Raw genomic sequence first — 27,957 nt, 5'->3', positions numbered from 1 at the left:
AGATAAAAACACCTTTATTTATAGACAACATAATCCAGTATGGTGAAACTCCTAAAGAATCCACAAAAATACTACTAGAACTAATAATGATCTCAGCAAAGTTGAAGGATACAAGATCAATATACAAAAATTAATTGTATTTCTATACACTAGCAATGAACAATCCAAAAATGAAATTAAGAAAATAATTCAATTCACAACAGCATAAAAAGAATAAGATACTTAGAAATAAATTTAACAAAAGCAGCACACTGCTTATATATTGAAAACTACAATACATTACTGAGGGGCCAGCCCAGTGGCCAAGTGGTTAAGTTCACACGCTCCGCTTCAGCGGCCCAAGGTTTTGCCGGTTCGGATCCTGGACGCGGACATGGCACCACTCATCAGGCCACATTGAGGCAGTATCCCACATGCTGCAAGTAGAAGGACCCACAACTAGAATATATAGCTGTGTACTGGGGGGATTTGCGGAGAAAAAGCAGGACAAAAAAAAAAGGATTGGCAACAGTTGTTAGCTCAGGTACCAATCTTTAAAAAAAAAATACATTACTCAGAGAAATTAAAGAAGATCAAACACAATGTAATATGGTTCAGCCATAAAAAAGGAAATCTTGCCATTTGTGACAACATAGATGAAGAGGGAGAGCATTATGCTAAGTGAAATAAGTCAGACACAGAAAGACAAATACTATATGATTTCACCCATACATGGAATCTAAAACGTCACACTCGAAGCAGAGAATAGAATGGTGGCTGCCAGATGCTGAGGAGTAGGGGAAATGAGATATTAGTCAAAGGGTACAAACTTCCAGTTATAAGATGAGTAAGTTCTGGGGATCTAATGTACAAGATGATGACTATAGTTAATAATACTATATTGTATACTTGTAAATTGCATATTTGTTAATAGAGCAGATCTTAAGTGGTCTGATCACATACCCAAAAATGGTAACTATGTGAGGTGATGAATGTGTTAATTAGCTTGACTGTGGTAATCATTTCACAATGTATATGTATAGCAAATCATCATCTTGAACATCTTAAATATATACAATTTTTATTTGTCAATTATATCTCAATAAATCTGGAAAAATAAAACTCTTCAAACACACTGGAAGGTTCTCTCATGCCCCTCCAAGTCCACCCTCCCAACAGTAACCACCATTCTGAGTGCTATCACCATTCATTAATTCAGCCAGGGTCTGAACTCCACATAAATGGAATTACACAATGGTCCTCTTTTTGTGTTGAGATTCTTCCATGGAGATGCTTGTTACTGCATGTATCAGCAGTTTATTTTTTTTCATTTCTGTGTATTATTTCACTGCATGAATATAATATAATATTCTATTCTTTTGTGTGTGTGTGAGGGAGACTGGCCCTGAGCTAACATCTGTTGCCTATCTTCCTCTTTTTGCTTGAGGAAGATTGTCAGTGAGCTAATCTCTATGTCAATCTTCCTCTATTTTATGTGGGATGCCACCACAGTGCGGGTTGACAAGTGTTGCTAGGTCTGCCCCTGGGATCCAAACTTGCAAACCCTAGGCCACCGAAGTGGAGCATGCAAACTTAACCACTATGCCACCAGGCCAGCCCCATAATATTCTATTCTTAATGGACATCTAGGTTAGTTCAAATTTGGGACTACTATGAATAAAGCTGTTACGACATTCAAAAAAAAATGAATAGGAGAAAAATTTCATGTTCATGGATTGGAAAAATCACTATTGTTAAGATGGCAATTTTCCCCAAATTGATCTACAAATTCAATAGAATCCCTATCAAAATCCAAGTAGGCTTTTTTTATTTCCAGAAACTGACAGGTTGATGCTAAAATTTATATGGAAATGCAAAGGACTAAGAAAAGCCAAAACATTTTCAAAAAAGAACAACAAACTGGAAGACTAATACAGTTCTCAATTTCAAAACATACAGTAAAGCTATAGTAATCAGGACAGTGTGGCACTGACATAAAGATAGACATAATTAACCGATGGAACAGAACTGAGATTCCTGGGGGAAAAGAAAAACAACTTACATTTTTGGTCAATCGATTTTCAACAAAGGTGCCAAAGCAATTCAGTGGGGAAAAGATATTCTTTCCTTTCCACAAATGCAAATGGTGAATTTAGACCCTTACCTCACACAATACATAAGAGTTAACTCAAAACAGATCATAGACCTAAATGTAAGATCTAAAACTACAAGACAGAAAAAAACATAGGAAAAAATCTTCATGGCCCTGGCTTAGTCAAAGACTTGTTAGCTATGACAACACACAAACAATTTCTAAATGAAAAAATTAATAAACTGTATTTCATCAAAATTAAAACCTTTTTTACTTCAAAAAGACACCACTAAGGAAAGGAAAATGGTAAGCATCTCACCAAAGATACAAAAATGGCTGATAAGCACATGAAAAGATGCCAACATCATTAGTCATTAGGGAAATGCAAAATTAAAACCAAAGTAAGATACTATTACATATTGACTAGAATGGCATATATTTTAAAAGACTGACTTTACCAAGTGTTGTCAAAGGTATGCTGCAACTGGAACTCTCATACACTGCTGATGCGATGTAAAATGGTACAAATCACTTTAGAAAACAGTTTGTCAGTTTCTTAAAAATTTAATCATATACCTACCATATGACCCAGCCATTCCACTCATAGATATTTCCCCAAGAGAAATGAAAGCATATGTCTAAACAAAGACTTCTATATGAACTTTCATAGCAGCTTTATTTGGAATAGCAAAAACTTGGAGAAAAAAGCCAAATGGTCATCAACAGATGAATAAACTGTGGTATGGCCATACAATGGAATACTACTCAGCAATAAAAAGGAATGAACCATTGATATACACAACTAACAACATAGATGAATCTCAAATTATGCTAGGTCAAAGAAGCTAGACCAAAACAAGGAAAACATACTGTATTAATGCAATTTATATAAAATTCTAGAAAATACAAACTAATCAACAGTGATAGAAAGCAGATCAGCAGTTGCCTTGGGATGGGAGTAAGGCATGTAAAGTAGCCAGAGGAAGGGATTACAAAGGTGCCCAAAGAAACTACTGGGGATAATGAATGGTCATTATTTTTGACATATGTCACAACTTACCAAAGTGCACATTTTACATAAGTTCAGTTTATGGTATGTTGATTATACATTAATAAAGTGTGAAAAAAAATAGACCTAAGGACAAAGAGGAAACAAAAAGAACTGTTATATGGCTATTACAATTCTAGGCAAGAGGCAGTGGTGGCTTAGACTGAAATGGAACCTGTAGAGATGGAGACATGAGTAGATAACTTTAAAGTTTATTAGAATACAGAATTGACAATACTTTGTGAAACAGATATTGGGAGCTGAAGGAAAGGAAGGAATCAGGTACAACTTTTTTATAGCTTAAGCAACTGAGTGAATAGTGGTGCCATTTACTAAAATGAGGAAGACTGAGACAGAATTACAGAGTCAAAGTTTCTCACTATGATTACCAAGAGTGATTCAAACTGGTTTTACAAGTTTAATGTCTTTTAAAACAACGAACCAGAGTTTAAATACAGACACCTAGAAAATAAAAATGGGGCACTGATCAACTACCATAAATATGAAAAAAAAATTATTATGTTTATGATAAAGAAAAAGAAAGTAGTAATTCATAAAATAGGGATTATAAAACAGACGCAAAGCACCTTGGCCCAAAATATTTTTTAAAATAAATAAATGAAAGGTAGATATATACATCAGAAAATCGTTACTTATAACTACTTTAATTAAATGCTACATTTTCCTTACAGTGTTTTTTCTTCCTTAGAAGTTTTACTTAGGTCTGTTCACGTTTCTAACTAAAAATACTTCTGTCCAGTAAAATCAAATTAATAACTCAAAGAAAGCATGCTACAGGTTCTTTATTTCCTTCAACATCTTTGCTTACCTGTTTAATCTTTCAAATAACGTTCCAAATTGTGCTGTTTTATATGATGGACTGAAAGCATCTTGATTTTTGTTTAATTTGGAAATCACGGAATTAGAATAATTAACATTACTGAGCTGAAAAAAAAAAAAGGAAGAACCTGCCAAAAGGGTAAATGTACATATATACAATTTAAATAATTTACCGTAAAACCTCATTTAAGTAGACATCTATAGTTTAAAAATGTATTTTTTAGTCTAAAAGAAAGTGTCCTTATTGAAAACAAAATAAATACTGTTCTAATAATGAAAGCAGTGTCAGTATTTGAATGACTGCTAAAATAACAGGGTTGATCTATGGTGAGCTAACCATTTTCTCAGAGGTAAAAAAAGATTAAAAAAAAAGACCCGGAACACCAAGATCTTGAGTAAATAAAAGTTAAATATCGCTGACAGAAAATAATGATTTCTCCCAAGGAAACAACTGCACTTATCTCAGTTCCTCCATTTACTAAGTAATTTTAGACTGCTATTTTAATCTTTTTTTAAAAAAAAGATTTTGTCTTTCTTCTTTCTCCCCAAAACCTCCCGTTACATAGTTGTGTATTTTTAGTTGTGGGTCCTTCTAGTTGTGGCATGTGGGACACCGACTTAGCATGGCCTGACGAGCTGTGCCATGTCCACATCCAGGATTCGAACCGGCACAACCCTGGGCCGCCGTAGTGGAGCGCGTGAACTTAACCACTCGGCCACAGGGCCAGCCTCTGCTACTTTAATCTTTCTGAATATCGCTACCACTGAATGCAAAACGGGGAAAGTATGGAAAGACTCTTGTGAAAAGCAGATGTGATAACCCATTTGTTAATGAGGAAGGTACCATATAAAGATATTATAATGGCCCAACACTAATCTATCCAGCAATAATAATTCATATCTGTAGTATATTTTATGTATAAGCCATGAAACACAGAAACGAGACGTCCAAAGACAAGCAATGACAGAAAGAGTCAGAAAAAAAAAGACGTGCAGGCAAAAAGAGATACTAAAAGTCTTTTTTTAAAAAAAGGTCTAAAATCAAGAAAAGCTGAAAATAAAGTCTGATAACACATCTCATCTCAGCCTCAGAGAGACAGTGTCAATGGTGCAGGGACAATGTCATCCCTTGAAGCGAGAAACACACAAATAAATCAAAACAGAAGAGAATATTATATATTGGCTCAATACTACTTCTCCAGGGACTAGTAAGCCCCAGACCACTTTTTATTCTAACCTGTTTTTCAACTCATTTTCTTATGTAATTTATAGTCTCATTTTAATTTTCCTGAAATCTCTCCAAATATATATCCAAATAAATAAATTCCCTAATACTTCACAATGTGACACCACAGCTTACCAGGGACGTTAGCTTCTCTTTTCTCTCTTCTGCCATATGAAGTACAACATTATTTACCCCTTTGGAGATAATCACTAACCTGCAGTCTCTAAGTAGAAGATTATTCAAGTATAGATTACACAGGGTCTCATTCTCTATCCTATAAACTATTTAACAAAGAAAGGATGAGTTAAAGCTGATGTAGGATGCAAGTTTTAATCTTATAAAATACAAATGGAACGGGTAACTGAATGTTTTTCATTGCATCACTCGAAAATTATTGGGGGGCCAGCCCAGTGGCATAGTGGTTAAGTTCCCACACTATGCTTCGGCGGCCTAGGGTTCACTGGTTCAGATCCTGGGCACAGACCTACATACCACTCAACAAACCATGCTGTGGCAGCAACCCATATACAAAATGGAGGAAGAGGGCCACAGGTGTTAGCTCAGCAACAATATTCCTCAAACAAAAAGAGGAAGAGTGGCAACAGATGTTGGCTCAGGGCCAATCTTCCTCACCAAAGCAACAACAAAAAATTATTGGGTCCTTAAATTAATAAGCCTAGCACAATACATCATTTTCCCTTCTCAGAAAAGCAGAAAATATACTTCAATAAAATTGAATATCATTACATATTGTATATAACTATAATACTGTAATATATAACTATAATTTATAAATGATTATAAATTTGCTAATTATAAATTAATTTAGAAATAATACACAAATATCACATAAAACCACCTCATGCTAAAAATGGGAGAGATTCAAAACTAAATATTCTTGTTAACCTTGTTAACAAGATAGAGTGTTTACATAACCATTTTACTCACTACCATTATATATTAGTATAGTAACCTTTAATAATTTTATATTTTTTAACTCTATGTAAACTTAGTAAAAGATCATTTCTTGGTATGTTCTATGGCATATATATTTCAAACTTCAAAAATTTGGATGTTTTTATAATTTTAACTATAGAGACTACAACGATTGAACATTTTAGCACTAAATATCTCTATCTATATACATATATGTGCATAGTCTTGGATGGAAGTGCATATAACCAGCTATCTTTCAAGTCATAGGAAGAATCAAGCCATCACAACTTATACTTTAACAGATTACTATGACATCACTGAGATTATGTACTGCTATTCACAGGATCCTTTCCATATCATGTATACTGGGCCATCATGACATCACCAACTACTCCTTTACTGTGATTACAATCAAGTATTACATAACACATTGAACTATGGTCAATTTTACTATCAATAATTTTATAAAAAGATGATGATTTCAAAGACTTTTAAAGAACATTCCAGTTTTGGGATTCACAATCTTCTACAGCCCAGAGAATTAAGTTTTTGACCTAAGAAGAATTATTATACTTAATTTCTCTCCTAATTTGGCTATATCTATAGCAACCCACAACTAATATTTTTTCAATCCATAAAAAGACAAAAAGAGCATATCACAAAAATATAAAATGCTAAGAACTAGTGAGTGAAAGGGACCTGTTCACAAACAACCAACCCACTAACTGGGAAAAAATATTTGCAAGTCATATATCTGACAAAGGCTTAATATCCATAATATATAAAGAACTCACACAACTCAACAACAAAAAAATCAAACAACCCGATCAAAAAATGGGCAGGAGACATGAACAGACATTTCTCCAAAGAAGATATACGGATGGCCAAATAGACACATGAAAAGAAGTTCATCACCGCTGATCATCAGGGAAATGCAAATCAAAACTACACTAAGCTATCACCTTACACCCATTAGAATGACACAAATAACTAAAACAAATAGTAACAAATGTTGGAGAGGTTGTGGAGAAAAAGGAACCCTCATACACTGCTGGTGGGAATGCAAACTGGTGCAGCCACTATGGAAAACAGTACGGATATTCCTCAAAAAATTAAAAATAGAAACACCTTATGACTCAGCCATCCCACTACTGGGTATCTATCCAAAGAGCTTGAAGTCAGCAATTCCAAAAGTCCCATGCACCCCAATGTCCACTGCAGCATTATTTACAATAGCCAAGACATGGAAGCAACCTAAGTGCCCATCAACAGATGACTGGATATACTACTCAGCCATAGAAAAGAACAAAATCGTCCCATTTGCAACAACATGGATGGACCTTGAGGGAATTATGTTAAGTGAAATAAGCCAGATAGAGGAGGACAATTTCTGTATGACTCCACTTATATGAGGAATTTAAAAATGTAGACAAAGAGAACAGATTAGTGGCTACCAGGGGAAAGATGGGGTGGGGGTTGGGCACAAAGGGTGAAGGGGTGCACCTACAACACAACTGACAAACAATAATGTACAAATGAAATTTCACAAGATTGTAACCTATCTAACTCAATAAAGACTTTTATTTAAAAAAAGAAAGGTACCTGTTCATTCTGCTTTTTTTCATATGCAACTTTCTGAGGACTAGGCACTATTCTGGGAATAAAATTTTGTCCTGTAATATCTCTGTTAGAAGCTAATTCTGCTGACAAAGATGGTGGTGTGAAGCTGCAGTTTTCTATTCTGCTCAATTGAGGTTCAAACATTGTATATGAGTCCATGACTTGTGAGGACTATAGGAAAGAAGATACAATCATTTGATTTGCCAAAATATATAAACTAGAGACGAGGAAAGTTAAAATAAAAGTGAAAAAGGTCACGAGTTAGAGAAAAAGTCCCAAGTAAAGGCAAGTCATCAGTAACTGACAGTCCTTACTAAGACAAGAGAGGTTATCAACTAAGATTATACTTAAGAGCTCCTTTCCATCTGCCTTTCTCACCGATGGTCCCCTCTACCCTCAAGCTCCATTCCTGCAGGTCATCTCCTAATGACAGGAAATCTAAGTTTCATTTATCTACAATTCAGGTGAAAGATTTCCAAGAGATTTTAGTATCACTGCCATTATCTTTCTGACGTAGCTTAACTTTGGCTATTCAAAGGAAAGAATAATTAATAATATGGCATTGGACTTTCACATTTCAAGCTTTAATCACAATCTATGTGTTTTCTAATTGATTAAAGTCTTATTTGCTAAAAAATAATTATTTGAAATATACTTTGAAAGAAAAATAATCTTGGGATCAACATGAATATTGAAAATCACAATTTGATATAAAATAAAATAGTCGGGTCACCACGTTTGAAAACATGAATCGCTCAATGATCACATGAACCCAAAGGAGAACTCCCCAAATGAATTATCCTTTGCAGCTCTTCAGTGACAGGCAGAATCAAATGCTTTGCACACAAAGGCCTAGTCTACATTACCAGAACTCCAAAGGGTTTCTCATAAGCAATCGTTAAAATATTCTTAAGGTATAGGTTTCTTACATTAAAAACTTCTAAAAGAACAATTTTAAAGACTAAAAATTTTTTTAAAGGATAACTAATTTTCTCTGATTCTCAAAAAATTTATATCACTTGATGGTGAAACTGGCAGAAAGTGAGCCACTGATGATTAAGTAGCTAGGAACTAAAGTTTTTTTCCCTTTTGCAATTACTGATTATAGCTTTTAGCTGCTTAACCCACTCATTGTTAATTGTGCTGTTTAGGCAATATGCTGACTCCCGCTAGGCTCCTATAGGGAACATCTTCCTGGTGCCTGCATCACCATGGTAATGCGTGTGTGAGCTGTTTTTCAGGAATTGGAACTCCTTGTCCACTTCAGGCCAGTTGAGACCACCAACTCATCAACTGGGCCCACGGAGATGTCCGACAGGCGACCTTTTAACTTGAAGGGGCTAAAAACTCTCCCCTCAGATCATGCTGATGTCGCCATTTTGTGAACATGGGTCCTATGAAGAGGCATCAAGTCTGACTACGCTTGTGCAGCTCATCATTACCTCACCTCTCCTCACCTCCAATCACCTCTCTCCACATGTCAGACCACGTTGACCCCGGCCCATATGTATCCCTGAGTCTCTGTTTTCGGGGAAGCAAATTTCAGGCTCATGAGCTCGCTTCCTCACATGGCTACCTTGTGAGTAAACCCTCTCTCTGCTGCTATCTCGTCATCTCAGTGTTTGGCTTTCTGGGCGGCGGGCAAAAATGAACCTGGTTGGGTAACAGTGGCATGTCACAATTGTTAAAATAACTTAAAAAAATTTTTGTTTAACTCTCACCTTAACTGGGCCAAGTTCTTCCTTGCTGCCTTGTCTTTGATAGTGTAAACTAATGAAAAGAAAATGTAACAGTTAAACACATAGGTGGCAATAAAATTGATTATCTTTTATAAATATTTAAAATTCATACTGTTCTATACAAATATGAAAACATATGGAACTCTTAAGCAAATCATTCCAGGGTTATAATATTACTGTGTTTTATAAAAATTACATTATTACTAGAGAGAGATTTTTATGATAAGGAAAGTCAAACTATGCATCCAAAAAACACTTAGCATGGATATTAGTTCATTGACAAAGGTCTTAATAGTTTAATAATACTGCTAACAGTCAAACAAACAAAAACTGGAGCTAGGATAATCCCTTTATACATTTCCCAATGAATAAAACAGAGTTGATAATGACTCTTTCAAATACCTAATAATATACAACCTAGCTAAAACCTACTTGTTTTCCATATCATCAATGCAGAGGTTAGACGGGACAAGATGAGGTGACATTGGAAGTTCTAAATCCTGTTTTCTCAGGGGCATTTTTATGTCTCTATTCATATTCACATGGATCGGTTTTCTCACAGTTTCTATAATGAAAAAGTTGCAATTAAAAATCAAGAATGAATAATAAAATCTTTTAAAAGCATTGGTTGATATACCATGGTCATTAAGTAAATGTACATCTTAGATATTTACTAAAACCACCTATATGCTATACATGATAGAAGACATTACAGTACTAGCAACTATCACAGATAATTCAAATCATCTTTTTCTTCATCATCTTACATTCTCCTCATGAAAGGGGCCCTACAAATTTTGCTTTATTTTTTGATTCCTTCAAAACTTCCCTAACCCCTAGACTGTATCAGTTGCTATATTACACACTCCCATAGCACTACATATGTTCTCTATTATAGCACTTAACATAGTTTACTGTACTTGATTAACTCTATCTCCCTCACTAGATTTTTAAACTTTAGATGCAGCAGCCTTGTCTCTCCTTATAGACAATATAACTATTTTGACCGCTTAGTACTTTTAATTATGCTCCTTTTCCAGGAAATGCTTTTTACACATGCACAAACTACAGAGTTGCAGTGGAGAGCTTCTATCTTCTTATATAACCCTGCTTCCCTGGAAAAAGTAATTGGTTTAGTGGCAACCACCTGCCACTCAATAATGGTATTACACCCCTCTGGTTATAAGTAATTGTTCCAGCACTGAGACCTGACACCAGCAGAGCAAGGCAACATCCTTCCAGCGGCATTAAAAAATTCAGAATCAGAGAAGCAGCTCTCAGTATTTCCCTGGTGGTGAAATTGGAGAGATGAGCAATGTTAGTTCATAGTGGGGTTTTTTTGGATTTTATTTTTCCTTTTTCTCCCCAAAGCCCCCTGGTACATAGCTTCTAGTTGTCAATGTTAGTTTTTTAATGTCACATTTTAAGCTTCATTGATGAAGCCAGTCTGAGAGAATAAAACTAGTATCTGAAGTGAAAAAGAATCTTGGTAGTATTCAATTTCCTGACTCAAGCAGTCTCTGAGGCCCAGATGCACCACTACCCTTCCTTTTAGTTAAGTGTCTTAGTCCGTTCAGGCTGCTATAACAGACTACCATAGACTGGGTGAACTATACAAAATAGAAATTTATTTCTCAGTTTGGAGGCTGGGCAGTCCAAGATCAAAGTGCTGGCAGATTCGCTGTCTGGTGAGGGCTCGCTTCCTGGTTCACAGACAGCTGTCTTCTCCCTGTGTCCTCACACAGTGGTAGTGGTGAGAAAACTCTCTGGGGTCTCTTTTACAAGGGCACTAATTCCATTCATCAGGGTCCACTCTCCTGACCCAATCACCTCCTAAAGGCCCAACCTCCTAATATCACATCAACATATGAATTTTGGGGGCACACAAACATTCAGTCCACAACATTAAGTAAGTAAATATATATTTTTTAAGTTTCTGTAATTTGCAGTCATGAGTCCTAACTAATAAAATCTTGCTTTGGTAGAGGAGGAAAAATCTTTTCTCTTCTAAATTATCAGCTGGGGGCCTGTAACAAAAGACAGATTAACAAATTTATTTAATATAAGTTTTAGGTGGAAAACTTTGTAAGGAAATGAAGACCCAAAGTGGTTAAACCTGAGCATTTTTAAGCTAGGTTTGATGAAGAGCGGAAAGTCCTGGGGAAATGGGACAGGACAAAAAGGGGTATCAGCTAAGTGTAGTAAACTGAGGGAAACAGCAAGGTCTGTTCATTAGATTCCTCTCGGTGTTCCCTCTGGGTTGGAGATAACAACGTTCCTTTTCTCGGGGTATAGCGAGGGCACCTCTCACATGAAAATCCTTCCTGCACATGCTGCTTCCTCAAATTCCTCAGCTCAAAATATTCAATATGCCAAGGTGCCTTATTTTTTGGTAGTGTGGGGGATCAGAATTGGCCACCCCAAAATGTGTCTCTTTGGCATGAGGATTATTTGGGGCTGATTACTTTTAAGAAACTGCAGACAGGCGAGAAGCTCTGAAAAGTAGAAGCTACCCTCTGTAAAACACATTTACATTTGTAAGGGAAATCTCCATTTGTAAAGGTAACTCCCTCTCTGTACCAGGAAGAGGGGGGATACCCTTATGTCCAGAAACTCCTATCAAGGCAGAAGGCAAGGACTTAAATCCGCATAATAACCTTTCTCTTGTTTACTGTCCTTTTCTGGTAATCTCCCATAACTGACTCCCTCCCACCCCCAACATGCTCCTTTGTCTTTAGCCAAAGACGGTATTTAAGATGACAACCTTAGCCAGTCTGGGAGTTAACCAGTTTTCCTGGATTTTTCCCATGTATACATGTTACAAAGCTTTGTTTGATTTTCTCCTTTTATTCTGTCTCATGTCAATTTAATTCATAGCCCAGCCAGAAGAACCTACAAGAGATAGAGGAATTCTCTTCCTCCCCTACAGCAGCATGTCCTGCCCCTGTTATTTTCTGTTCTACTTCCAGAATCCAATACAATACTTAGGGTAAGTACTCAAAAAACATACGTTCAATGTATGAATGAAAACAGAGTGAGGGAGAAAGGAAATATATAAAGTTAAATACATCACTGGACAGCCACATGTAAAAGAATTAAATTAGAACCCTATCTTACACCATACACAAAAGTCAACTCAAAATGGATTAAAGACTTAAATACAAGACCTGAAACCATAAAATTCCTAGAAGAAAACATAAGGAATAAGCTCCGTGACATCAGTCTTCATGATGATTTTCTGGATTTGACACCAAAAGTAAAAGGAATAAAAGCAAAAATAAACAACTGGTCCTACATCAAACCAAAAAGCTTCTGTATAGCAAAGGAAACCACCAACAAAATGAAAATGCAATCTAAAGAATGGGAGAAAATACTTGCAAATCATATTGTCTGATAAGGGATTAATATTCAAAATACATAAAGAGCTCATACAACTCAATATCAAAAAACAACAATCGATTAAAAAATGAGCAGAGGACCCTCTGAACAGACATTTTTCCAAATACGACATACAACTGAGCAACAGGTACATGAAAAGGTGTTCAACATCACTAATCCTCAGGGGAATGCATTCAAAACCACAATGAGATATCACCTCACACCTGTTAGAATGACTATCATCGAAAAGACAAGAGAGGGGGCTGACCACGTGGCCAAATAGTTGTTTGTGTGCTCCAGTTCAGTGGCCCAGGGTCCGCCAGTCCAGACCCTGTGCACAGAGCTATATACTGCTCATCTAGCCATGCTGTGGCAGCATCCAACATAGAAAAACTAGAATGACCTGCAACTAGGATATACAACTATGTACTGGGGCTTTGGGGAGAGAAAGAAAGAAAAAGAAGAAGATGGGCAACAGATATTAGCTGAGGGCCAATCTTCCTCACAAAAAGTAAAAAAAAAAAAAAAGGCAAGAGGTAAGAAGTGTTTGCAAGGATGTGGACAAAAGGGAACCCTTGTGCATGGTTGGTGGGAATGTAAATTGGGGCAAGCCCTACGGAGAACAATATAGAGGTTCCTCAAAAAATTAAAAATAGAACTATCATATGATTCAGCAATCCCACTTCTGGGTATATATCCAAATAAAATGAAAACAAGATCTCAAAGAGATATCTGCACTCCCAAGTTCACAGCAGCATAATTCACAGAGCCAAAATATGGAAACAACCTCAGCGTCCATCAATGGATGAATGGATAAAGATGGTGTGGTGTGTATGTGTGTGTGTGTATATATACAATGGAATATTCCTGAGCCATGAGAAAGAATGAAATCCTTCCATGTGTGACAACATGTACGGAGCTAGAAGGCATTATGCTAAGTAAAATAAGCCAGACTGAGAAAGACAAATACTGCATGGTATCACTTACATGTGGAATCTAAAAAAAAAAAAGTCAAACTCATAGAAACAGAGAATAGAAAAGTGGTTGCCAGGATCTGGCGATTGGGGGATAGGGAAAGGTTGGGAAAAGGGTACTAACTTTCAGCAAAATGATGAATAAGATCCGAGGATCTAATGTAAGACATGGTGACAATAGCTGATAACACTATTACACAAATGAAGAAAAAGAACTAAATATAGCAAATATATTTACAAGAGAAACTTTTATTCCTAAAGTTTATTAATAATGTATTTACTTCTACTAAAGTGTGACTACATTTACTTGTGACAACTGTCATCTGTGGAGAAACAAAAATAGCACAGAAAGGAAAAGAGGAGACACTAACAATACTGTGATCAATTTCAATCCCTTTTTTATGAACTCAGTTCTTAAGCTCTCATTTTAGCACTTGTTTTAAAAATTAAATATCAGACACAAGTTTCCTTGAGAGAGAAAAAAATACTCTGATTAAACTTTTTATTTACTTGAAGAATCAAAGTGCAGGCCAAAATGAACTTTATTTTGAAGTATTAGACTACTATAGTTAACATCCCAAGAATGTCTAAGAAATTCAAGTTATGAGATAGGAAACTAATCATTGAGGCAAAAACTTGTTCAGCTCTTCCTTTCAAACAAATTCTCCAAATAGGATAAGACAGTAAAGATATTTATTCCCTGCTCTTTAGCCAAACTTTGGTAACTATCTGCCTAGACAAAATAACATAATAATTGAAACAACAGCGCTATAAGTTTAACCATACCTTATAAAATTAACTTTATATAACACACCACCTAAAAAAAAAATAAATGGATTAAACAATAAAACATTTTAAGCAGAGACTAACAAAGCTTCTAATTTAAGAGGGCAATTAAGTTTTAAAATTACTTTCCACATCCTTTGAATTCTAAAATTACAAAATTATTGGAAAACTAAACATTATGATCACATCAGACTCAAAACAAAATGTTACTGGAGAGGCTTACTTACCAGGTTTTTTTCTTCTGGCAAGATATCTGATTTACCATATACAGGTTAAGGAGGTCTAAACTGACAGCAGAATTTTTGACAGGGGATAAAACTCCCCGTAATTTCATTTGTGATTTTAACCTTTTCTTTTCAAAATATTCCTAAAAAAATTAAAAATAAAAAGTTATTCTAGCAACCATATAGTTTCAGGCAGAATCATCAATAATAAAAAGCAATAATGCTATTAAATAATTGACTTGATATTTTTTATATTTCTGTGACACCTCCTTTACATGTTTACATATAAATTAAAATGAATCATGATAACTTGTAGTTTGCCCAAAGACTCTAAATTACAGCTTCTTATAATCTTTCTTTTGTTAAGCATAATGCCTTTAAAACAGAACTGTATAAAGCCATTCCCAGGTATCAAAAGATTAAAAAAAATTATCTGAATGTGGAACATTTTTAAAAACCTGATAAAACAAATCTGATAGGCTAAAAACTTGTTTTTCTGCAAAGTATGCTATACCACAGATATAAAAAGCCTAAAGATATGCATAGCTGTGTGCCAATAAAAGTCAACTGAAATGAGAAGAGAAAAACAAAAAGAAGCTATGTGAGAACTTATCTGCAGCCAAAGCTAACTTAATTCTGTTATGTCCCCATGACTCCTAGATTTTCTTTTAAACCAGACTTGTACATAATTATCATTTTTCATTCAGTATTTATTTCTGATTGAGCAGAATTATTCTTATTTTCATTCTTTTCCTCTCAGATTACATCCTTAATTTAAGAAGTTCAAAGGCATTTGTTCAAAATTTGTTTATTGAGCAACTATTATGTATTAGACACTATAACAAATTGTGAAAACATCTTCTTCTTCACTATATAACTCATAACACAATGGCATAAACGTGATTATAAATGTGAGATATAAAAAGTGAAAAAAGTCCAAGATGGTAAAAAATTTAATGCAAGAGGAAGTATCATTTTTCCAAGAAGTTAAGGTTTTATCACATTGATATTTCAGAATATTAATTATAATAGACTTTTAAGATTCTAAAAAACATAAGAACTGTAAGAGACTTGCCAGCTATCAAGCAAAAAAGTAAATGCTGCATTTTTATGCAAACTTAACCACAGATAAAAAAGTGTTTTGTTTGAGTGATGTGCAACTCCACATTGGGGCTTCTTTAAAAAGATCACACTATGGTCAGCAATGAAATGACAGAACCTTCAGGATGTAAATATTTTTCCCCTTTGAAAAACATGACTCTGGATCTTATAATTGACAGTGTCTTGGAATTAAGATATTATTTCCTAAGGCACTGTACTCTGTGAAGGATAAGACCATAATGAGAAAGAGAATGACACAAACAATTACAACTGAGCATCAGGAGTATGTAAACTACTGGTAGATGTGGGGAGAGTTGGCAGAGGGAGGGCAGGAGGAGAGGGAAGCTTTCTTAGAAAATGACTTCTAAGATAGATGGATGAGTCAGAGTTAGCCAGAGTGTGGGAAGATAATGTTCCAGGAATGAAGAAGAACAGTACAAACACTGTGTATGAAGGGAGCAAGCCTTTACTCCAGGGGACACGGCTGAAGAGGTTGAACCCTCATAATATATCCATCATGATAACCTCTAATCTTTCTTTTCCTGGAGAGAACAAAGGTATGTAACTAATTTACCTGACAAGGTTAGGCTCAACTTTTTTGGGGGGGGTAACTTTTGCAGACAATTTCACTATTTTATTATTTAATATCAAATAAACAATAAATTCAAAACACATTTCCAATCTTTTTAGCACATTAACAAAGTTGTTAGGACAGTTGGACCTCCACATACAATTCCTATGGGGATATCTAAGACAAGCAAATCTTTATTTAGTAAAAAAATGTACTAAAGCATGAGTATAAAAGACAGATTGTTAAAATATTTAAAATATTTTATATGTATAGTTATGACTTCCAATGGCTTTTGGTGACGTATTTCATATTATAGGATATCAAGTTTATTTCTAAATATTTTTTGTGTGGTATTTTAACTTTTTATTAAGATTATGATAGTTTACAACCTTGTGAAATTTCAGTTGCACATTATTGTTAGTCATGTTGTAGGTGCACCACTTCACCCTTTGTGCACTCCCCTCACCCCCCCTTTCCCCTGGTAACCACCAATCAGTTCTCTTTGTCTATATGTTTAACTTCCACCTATCAGTGGAGTCATACAGAGTTTGTCTTTCTCTATCTGGCTTATTTCACTTCACATAATACCCTCAAGTCCATCCATGTTGTTGTGAATGGGACGATTTTATCCATCTTTATGGCTGAGTAGTATTCCATTGCGTGTGTGTGTGTGTGTGTGTGTGTGTATACATATATATACACCATATTTTCTTTATCCAACTATCAGTTGATGGGCACTTAGGTTGCTTCCACATCTTGGCTATTGTAAATAATGCTGTGATGAACATAGGGGTTCATGGGACTTTTGGAATTGCTGACTTCAAGCTCTTTGGATAGATACCCAGTAGCGGGATGGCTGGTTCATAAGGTATTTCTATTTTTAATTTTTTGAAGAATCTCCGTACTGTTTTCCATAGTGGCTGCACCAGTTTGCATTCCCTCCAATAGTGGATGAGGGTTCCTTTTTCTCCACAACCTCTCCAACATTTGTCACTTTTTGTTTTGGTTATTTTTGCCATTCTAACAGGTGTAAGGTGATATCTTAGTGTAGTTTTGATTTGCATTTCCCTGATGATGAGTGATGATGAGCATCTTTTCATGTCTATTGGCCATCCGTATATCTTCTTTGGAGAAATGTCTGTTCATGTCCTCGGCCCATCTTTTGACTGGGTTGTTTGATTTTTTGTTGTTAGGCTCAACTTTTTTTAACAAGTCTCATTTGGTAGAGACAAGTAAAAAATAATTAGAAGATAAATAGAAAACTTCCAGAAGACAATCAAATTTTAAATTGAAAATAGACATTTAAAAGGAGCAGCCAGGGAGACAAATAAAATCTTAAGAATGTGTCAAAGGAAGCAAGGGAAGAGCTTGTTTCAAGATGAAGGGAACGGGCAGCAGTTCTCTGAAAGAAGACTGTTCACTTCATGAAGTGCTAAATAAAGTTTGTATCACCAAAACAAAAACGATGAAGGTATGGAAAAGCAGATGACACATTAAAGTATATGAAAAATATCTTTGGAATTGAATAACATAAAGTTCAAATTTTTTTATTGAATTTTAGTTAACATAGAACATTGTGTTAGTTTGAGGTGTACACATAGTGATTTGACATTTACACACATTACGAAATAATCACTACAATGATTCTACCAACAATCTGTCACCAAAGCCATTATAATATTATTGACTATATTCCCTACATTGTATATTACACCCCCATGGTTTATTTACTTTGTAACTGAAAGTTTGTACTTCTTAATCCCCTTCACCTATTTTGCCCAACCTACCACCAGCTTCACCGCTGGCAATGACCAGCCTGTTCTCTGTGTCTATGAGTCTGTTTCTCTTTTGTTTGTTCATTTGTTTTGTTTTTTAGATTCCACATATAAGTGAAATCAGATGATATTTATCTTTGTCTGACATATTTCACTTGGAATAACACCCTCTATATCCATCCATGTTGCTACAAATGACAAGATTTCATTCTTTTTTATGGCTAATATTCCACTGAATAAATATATGCCACATCTTCTTTACCAATATATCCACCGATGGACACTTAGGCTGCTTCCACATCTCAGCTATTGCAAATAATGCTGCACTGAACATAAGGGTGCATATTTCTTTTCAAATTAGTGTTTTTGTTTTCTTCAGGTAATACCCAGAAGTGAAACTGCTGGGTCATATGTTAGTTTTTAATGTTTTTAGAAGCCTCCATACTGTTCTCCATAGTAGCTGCAACAGTATACATTCCCACCAAAAGTGCACGAGGGCTCCCTTTTCTCCACATCCTCACTAACACTTGACATTTATTGTCTTTTGATGGTTTTGATTTGCATTTCCCTTAGGATTAGTGATGTTGAGCATCTTTTTACATGTCTGTTGGGCATCTGTAAATGTCTTTGGAAAAATGTCTATTCAGTTCCTCTCATTTTTTTATTGAATTATTTTTTTGATATTGAGTTGTATGAGCTCTTTATACATTTTGGACATTAACCCTTTATCAGATATATCATTTGCAAGTATATTCTCCCATTTGGTAGATTGCCTTTTCATTTTGCTGATGGTTTCCTTTGCTGTGTAAAAGCTTTTTAGTGTGACGTAGTCTCATTTGTTTATTTTTGCTTTTGTTGCCCTTGCCTGAGGAGACAGATCCAAAAAATTATTAAGACTGATGTCAAAGAGTTTACTGCCTAAGTTTTCTTCTAGGAGTTTTATGGTTTCAGGTCTTACGTTTAAGTCTTCAATCCATTTTGAGTTTATTTTTACACATATCAAAAGAAAGTAGTCCAGTTTCATTCTTTTGCCTAGAGCTGTCCAGTCTTCCGAATACCATTTATTGAAACAGCTGTCTTTTCCCCACTGAATATTCTTGCCTCCTTTGTTGTAGATTAATTGACGATATATTTGTGGGTTTATTTCTGGGCTTTCTATTCTGTTACATTATCTCTGCATTTGTTTTTGTGCCAGTATCATAATATTTTGATTATTATAGCTTTGTAGTACAGTTTGACATCTGGAAATGTGATACCTCCAGCTTTCTTCTCTCTCAAGGTTGCTTGGCTATTTTGGGTCTTTTGTGGTTCTATACAAATTTTAGGATTATTTGTTCTAGTTTTGTGAAACATACCAATGGTATTTTCATAGGGGTTGCATTGAATCTGTAGATTGCTTTGGGTAGTACGGACACTTTAACAGTGTTAATTCGTGAGCACAATACATCTTTCCATTTATTTGTCTTCGGTTTCTTTCATCCATGTCTTATAGCTTTCAGAGTATAGGTCTTTCATCTCCTTGGTTAAATTTATTCCTATGTATTTTATTGTTTTTGATGCAATTGTCATGGGAGGGTTTTCTTAATTTCTCTTTCTGATAGATTGTTATTAGTGTATAGAAACCCAACAGATTTCTGTATATTAATTTTGTATCCTGAAACTTCACTGAATTCATTTATCCTAATAATTTTTGGTGGAGGTTTTAGTGTGTGTGTGTATATATATATAAACAATATATATAAAATAAAAAGTATATATATATATATTTAGTATAAAGTATCATGTCATCAAGTAAACAGTGACAGTTTTACTTATTCCTTTCCAATCAGGCTGGCTTTTATTTTTCCTACTAATTGCTGTGTTAGGACTTCCAATATAATAAAAGTAGTGAGAGTGGGCATCCTTGTCTTGTTTCTGATCTTAGAAGAAATGCTTTCAGCTTTACACCATCGAATATGATATTAGCTGTGGGTTTGTCACATACAGCCTTTACTATGTTGAGGTAGGTTCTCTCTATACCCACGTTGTTGAGAATTTTTATCATAAATGGATGTTGAATTTTGTCAAAAGCTATTTCTGCATCTATTGAGATAATCATACAATTTTTATTCTTTGCTTTGTTTATGTGGCATATCACAACGACTAATGTGTGCATACTGACCATCCTTGCATGCCTAGGAAAAATCCCACTTAATCATGGTGTATGATCCTTTTAATGTATTGTTGATTTTAGTCTGCTAATATTTTGCTGAGGATTTTTGCATCTACATTCATCAGGGATATTGGCCTATAATTTTCTCTTTTTGTAGTGTCTTTGTCTGGTTTTGGTATCAGGGTAATGTCGGCCTCATAGAATGAATTTGGAAGCATTCCTCCCTCTTCAAGTTTTTGAAATAGTTTGAGAAGGACAGGTATTAATTCTTTAAATGTTTGGCAGAATTCACCTGTGGAACCATCTGGTCCTAGACTTCTGTTTCTTGGGAGTTTTTTGACTACTGAGTCAATTTATTATTAGTAATCAGTCTGTTCAGATGTTCTATTTCTTCCTGATTCAGTCTTAGAAGACTGTATGTTTCTAGGAATTTATCTATTTCTTTTAGGTTGTATAATTTGCTGGCATCTAATTGTTCATAGTAATATCATGATATTTGCATTTCTGAGGTGTCAGACATAACTTCTCTTTCATTTCTGATTTTACTTATTTGGGGCCTCTCTTTTTTTCTAGACGAGTCTGGCTAAAGGTTTATCAATTACCTTTTCAAAGAACCAGCTCTTAGTTTCATTGATCTTTTCTATGGTATTTTTTCAGTTTCTATTTATTTCTGCTCTGATCTTTATGATTTCCTTCCTTCTACTAACTTTGGGTTTTGTTCGTTCTTCCTTTTCTAGTTCCTTTAGTTGTAAGATTAGACTGTTTATCTGAGATTTTTCTTACTTCCTTAGGTAGACATGTATCATTTACTTGCTCTTTGATTTCTTCAATGACACACTGGTTGTTGAGCAGCATGTTGTTTAGACTCCATGTTTTGTTATTTCCAGTTTTCTTCTTGTAGTTGATTTCGAGTCTCATACCATGGTGGTCAGAAAAGATGTTTAATATGATTTCAATCTTCTTCAATTTACTGAGACTTGTTTTGTGGCCTAACATATGCTCTATCCTGGAAAATGTTCCGACCGACTTGAAAAGATACGTATTCTGCTGTTTTGGGATAGAATGCTCTGCATATATCTAGTAACTCCATCTGGTCTAATGTGTCATTTAAGACCAATATTTCCTTATTGATTTTCTGTCTGTATGATTTATAAAGTTCAATTTTGACACTAGTAAGAGCTGTACAGTGAAGTGGACTAAGGAACAAATGGGAGATGAGAGTGAAAGGGCATAGCAGGAAAGAGAAAGGACCCAGAGACACCTTTACTTGTCTAATAGGAGAAAATTCAGTATGTGTAAATATCAATGGAAAGCGGAAGTAAATGGAATCCAGATCACAGACAGAGAGACCTTCCTTTGATCAGAGGGAATTACTTCTGTAGTTAGAGGAGGGAAAGAGAAGATGGATGAAGAAGGAAGGTGGTTTATAGAACTGGTGGTAGAAATTTGAGATAATTCTCATCTGATAGCTTCTATTTCCTCTGAACTATGATACAAGGTCATTTAACGAGCATGAAGTGATAAAGAATAGTGTTGGGAAAGAGAGGTTTGGGGAGGTAAAGGAAGGTATGAAATTTTCAAAGAAGAGAAAAGTGACACGATTAGAGATCAACACCTTGGGAAGAGCCATGTGTCTTTCCCTTTCTGATAAATATTCAAAAGAATGATCCAGATAGAGTTAGATTACTTTTTAAAAATAGTCTTGGGACAGCCTTCATTCATAGTTTATTTATTATTGAGTGTCTATGTTATTGCTAGAGACAGTTCAAGGCACAGGAGATAGAAAATGAACAAACGTGGTAAAATCCTTCTTCTCATGAAGATATTTTAATGGGGGGACAGAATAAACAAATTTCTAAGAAAATATAGGATTATGAAAGAGTGACCAATTAAAGAGGGTAAAGGAGAGACAGCATTTGGAGGGCAGGGAGCTATTTAGATGTAGTGATCAGAGAAGGCCAATCTAAGAGGACATACTTTAGCTGAGACTCAAATGTTGACAAGCCAGACATGCAAATATCTCGAGGGAGACTATTACAGACAAAGAACAGTGGCAGAAAGAAGGTCAGTGTGGCTGAAATAAAATGAATAGGACAAGTAGTAAGAAACAAGGTCAGAGAGGCAGGCAGGGTGCAGATCCTTCTGGTTCTTTTAGACTTTGGTAAAATCAGATTTCATTCTAAGAGCAATGAAAAGCAATTGAGGCTTTTAAGCTGGGGAATGATAAATTCTGATTTGTGCCTTTAAAAGATCATACTAACCACTGTGTCACAGACTACAAAGGAGTAAAAGATAAAGCAGAAAAACAGTGATAAATTCAATTACATTAAAATTAAGAACTTTTCTTCAAAGACAGGATTGAAAAACTAAAATTAAAAGCCAAAGGACAAATATACCTGACAAATAATTCCTAAATACATAGACACAATAAGAAAAAGACAAACAACTCAAATAAAAAATGAAAAAACTACTTGGAAAAGTACCTGACAAAAGAGGAAACCTGAATGACAAGATAGTCAGTCTCATTAGTAATCAAGGAAATACAAGTTAAATTTACAATGAAGCATCAATTCACTGAGTTAACAACTATCCTGCTTTCATAATAATCACTCCCTTGCTTTTCTTTAAATTTTACTACCTTCGAACATATTTTTTCTGTTTTGGAACTTTTCGTACATGGAATCTTACTGCTTGTATTCTTTTGTGAGTTGCTTTCTTTATCCAACTTTATGTTTTTGAGATTCATCCACACTAATTACACGTAGTTGAAACATTTTCACTGCTCCATCATTACTTGGGTATGCCACTATTTGCTTAACCATTTTACTGCTAATGGACATTTGGGTGGTCCCCTTTCCTTCCTCCTCCCCTGTCCTTCTTTCTCTCTTTCTCCTCCTTCTCTCTCTTTTTTTTGTTTGCTACTTAACAACAACAATATCCAAACAAGCTTGTACATGTCTCAAAGTTCACAAGCGGAAGAGTTTCACTCAGATATATACTGCTGAGCTGTAATGTACATACATGCTCAACTTTACTGTGTAATGATCAATGTAATTAAAAAACAAAAAAAGGTGGTAGGTTATAAGGCCATTATACTACTCTAGGCAATAAATGATGATGATTTGAATCAGGGTGCTAATATAGGTAGTGAGAAGTTATCAGACTTGGGATACATCTTGGAACTAGAATGACAACAAGAATCAACAAGGTCCTTAAGTTCTGCCTAAGCAAAATGGTTGGTTATCAACCTATCTACAAGGTTGAGAAGACTAAAGGAAGAGAGTCTTCCAATTTCACTTAGTTATTACCCTTGGAAAAATGCTTCAGAAGATCACTTTTTTCATAAAGCTAACACAAATAAACATATTCTCTTTACCTTTTGCTTTCTCCTTTCCTGCTTGATCAGAACCCTGGTCCTGAAAAAGGAAACACGATAAAAAACAAAATGATTAAAGAAATGGTCTCTAAAATGATTGTTGAGCCAGCCTGGTGGCAAACTGGTTAAGTTCACATGCTCCACCTTGGTGACCCAGGGTTCCTGGGTTCAGATCCCAGGCACGGCCCTACACACTGCTCATCATGCCATGCTGTGGCAGTATCCCACATACAAAATAGAGGAAGATTGGCACAGATGTTAGCTCAGGGACAATGCTCCTCAAGCAAAAAGAGGAAGATGGGAACCAGATATTAGCTCAGGGCCAATCTTCCTCACCAAAATAAATACATAAATAAAATAAAATGATGTCATTTTAGTTGAATTAAAGATTTGGAATTAAAATCTAAAAGTATAGTGATAATTATGCTATTTTATGAAAAGAAACTATGAAAATGTTCTCAAATGTTATAGTATATACTGTTTCACAAAATTTTCTTAGATAGAAAATCCAAGAACTAATAAGAAAGACTCTACACCTATCATTAATAATGAAGCATAAAATACATCTGAATTATAAAATCAAGATAAGCAAAGAGAAATCAATGCATTGGCAAGGAGGTACCACAGAAACATTCTCATATGATAGCAATATTCTTGGTCAATGCTGCCATTTTAATTTTCCTTGTATTTCAATATTCTACTTCTATCAACAGGAAGTAGAGAAAGGACCAAAATCTATATAGGATTGAAAGAAATGTTAAGTTTATTATTAGAGCAATTCAGTTACATTACTATATCAGCTATGCATACTTGAAATCTCATAACTTCTTTAAAACACAGCTAGCTTTTATGGATGTGCTTCACACCTATGATCTCTGTGCCAAACACTGCAACGAATCCCATGATAGTGCAATATTTAATGGTTATAAATTATTTGCTCTATTAATAATAGTAGAATGCCATAAAACATTCATGACAAGATAAGCAGATATGCACAATAAATCTTTTGGATATACATGAAACTATGATCTCAAATTCAAGATTTGTACAAGAATTATAAGTAAAATGACAAAATGTATTTTAGCTACATGAGATTATATAATAACATGAAAATAATAATTGCTAATGATGAGTACCATATGTCTTGCACCTTTCTAGACACTTCAGATACTTTACATGTACAAACTCATTTAATCTTCACAGGAACTCTGTAAGGTAGGTTCTATTTTTATCCCCATTTTACTGATGAAGAAACTAAGATGCAGAGAGGTTAAGTAACTTGCCCAAGGTCACACTGCTAATAAATGGTAGAGCCAGACTGAAACCTAAGCATTCTGGTTTTGAAGTTTTCAACCAGATATTATACTGTCTTCCAAGAATTTCAACTGTGAATATACAAAGCTGTTCATTTTCCAAATGATTTTCATAAACTACATGAATGACAGTTACTGAATACCCCCAGACTTTGGTACTTACTGAACTTGTACTTTAACATACTTCCCAATAACTATGTCTTAATTGACCATTTTGAGTTCACTGAGCAAAGAATTCGATCTGTCCAGATCCACACAGCATAAGTGCACTGCTGGCATTCAAACTTTAGAAAAGAAAAAGGAAATAAATCACATTTCATTGACCCATCAAATGCTAAGGCTAGAGAGGACATTAGAGATTAGTTTATTCTCCATCATTTTAAAACTTAAGGCAAAGAAAGCAAAGTGGGGGCTGGACTGGTGGTGCAGCAGTTAAGTGTGCATATTCCGCTTTGGCGGCCTGGGTTTCGCCAGTTCAGATCCCAGGGGTGGACATGGAACTGCCTGGCAAGCCATGCCGTGGTAGGCATCCCACGTATAAAGTAGAGGAAGATGTGCACAGATGTTAGCTCAGGGCCAGTCTTCCTCAGCAAAAAGAGTAGGATTGGCAGCAGTTAGCTCAGAGCTAATCTTCCTCAAAAAAAGAGAAAGCAAAGTGACTTTTCAAAGTTCTGAAATATAAGAAGTATGACAGAGCCAGCAGTATTAAACAATCCAGATTACAGAGACAGTAGGAAGAAAAATCAATTCTATAAGAAGTTCCCACATTATAAAGATCAATAGAATTAGGGACTAGCCAAAGCCTAAATACAGTCTTCATATATGTATAAATCAAGTGATTTTACTCCAGGCTGATTTTCCATTATCCAGGACACTCTTATGGCTCTCACCAAATTCTATGTACTCCATAATCCCTATTCCTATGTGCCTAAGAAAAAATTAATTAGGATTTCAAGACCAATTGCTAGATTAGCCTACTAATACTAGACCACAGTGAAAGTGAAAAAAGATCCTAACGTATAAGTCAAAGGTAATTTCATAAAAAGAACATTTTAAATTATTATTAAGGCAACCAATGCTACTAAATAGTACTATATGTCTAAATGTTTTACCAAATATAGTCACTCTCAATTACCTGCACTAGAAAAGAAAACTGCATCAGTTAGGATTCTTAAGTTACAAGAAATTGAAAGCTCCTTTGGTTAATTTAAACAGAAAATAAATTTATTAAAAGAAAATCGGGTAACCAACAAACATGTCAACAAGGCTGAGGAAGCACGTTTGGCACCTGGCAAGAACCAGGAAGTCTAGGGAGCTGTGGCATCATAGTCAAAATCAAGCCATAATTAGTCTCCTAAGGACACCACTGCCAGCACTGGTGAACGCTAAACACCACTGACTGCACCAGTTCCACTCCTGGACAGTGAACACCACCCCCTGGCATCACTGGCATTAAAATTCAATCCTGCTGCAGCTCTTGCAACTGCTTCCAACTACAATAGAAGCTCTGTAGTCCCTACTTCTTTGTGTTACTAGCTTCTAATTCAAAGTACAGGACAAGTGCATCTAAGTCTCAGCTTAGGTCACATGCCTATTTGCTAGCTGCAAAGCATAGTGAAACAAATGTCTTGGTTTTTTTCCCAAGATTCCACATAGGCAGGTGGTCTGTGCCTATCACCAAAACTAATAAGGTAGGAAATACCCCCACATATAGATAAGGGGCTCAGATGCTTGGCTGCCAGTGAGTACAAATGTCCACTAAAGAGATGTAGATTAAAATTAAACTAGTTGACAATCCAAGTGACTTTTTACTTGGCTATGTCAGTGGGAAAAAAAAAAAATATATATATATATATATATATATATATATATATATATATATATATTCCTAATAGTTGCTTCTAACAGTTTTGCTTAGGCTAACTTAAAATAAAACTGTAAAGTTGTTTTTTTTCTCCCCCAAGGGTTGACCAAGATGATGATATAGGAGGATCTTGAGCTCCCCTCTTCCCACAGACACACCAAATGTACAGCTACACTTGGAGCATTCCCTCTGAAAGAGATCCAGAAACTAGACTAGCGACTCGTACACACGGGACAAATGCAAAAATACCCAGGTTGAAACAGGTAGGAAAGGCTGAGACACACGCTCATCATAAACCCCACCCCTGCCACAATGCCATACAGTCAGAAAGGAATCCCCAACTCCACCTTCTCCCTGAGGAGCAAAGGGTTTGACCTCCACATCTAGTGCTCCAAATTTTAAGACTCTCACCAAACAGACAGACTCCCAAAACACCTAGCTCTGAAAGCCAATGGGCTTGTGTCCACAAGACCCACAAGACTATGGCAAATAAATAAGCATTCTTAACAGGAATGCAGCACTCACCAGAGCTATCCCCTCAGGGTTCAACATGGAGTGAGCAGGCAAGCATGTTTTAAGTGAGCCTCATGGTAACCACAAAGTAAAAGGCTAGAGGAGATATACAAGATAAAGAGAAAGTTATCAAAGTATACCATAGAGAAAATCATCAAATCACACAGGAAGAGAACAAGAGAGGAAGAAAGGAATAGAAGAATTACAAAACAACCAGAAAACAACAAAACGGCCATGGTAAGTCCATCCATGTAAATAATTACTTTAAATGTAAATGTTTTTTGGCTGAATGGATTAAAAAACATGACCCAAATATATGTTGCCTACAAGAGACTCATCTCAGCATTACGGACACAAACAGACTGAAAGTGAAGGGATGGAAAAAGATATTACATGCAAAGGGAAACCAAAATCTAGGGTAGCATAATTCTCAGACAAAATAGACTTGAAG

The 27,957-nt window shown here is 35.3% G+C and overlaps 1 pseudogene; it reads right to left on the bottom strand.

Annotated features, from left to right (window-relative positions):
• Nucleotides 1–27,957, bottom strand: part of LOC138917974 (regulator of DNA class I crossover intermediates 1-like) — a 72,608-nt pseudogene that overhangs the window by 31,637 nt on the left and 13,014 nt on the right.

Source organism: Equus caballus, chromosome 16, assembly GCF_041296265.1.
Source record: "Equus caballus isolate H_3958 breed thoroughbred chromosome 16, TB-T2T, whole genome shotgun sequence".
NCBI classification, from domain to species: domain Eukaryota; kingdom Metazoa; phylum Chordata; class Mammalia; order Perissodactyla; family Equidae; genus Equus; species Equus caballus.
Note: the sequence above shows the minus strand (reverse complement) of the source record. Positions and strands in the feature narration are given on the sequence as shown.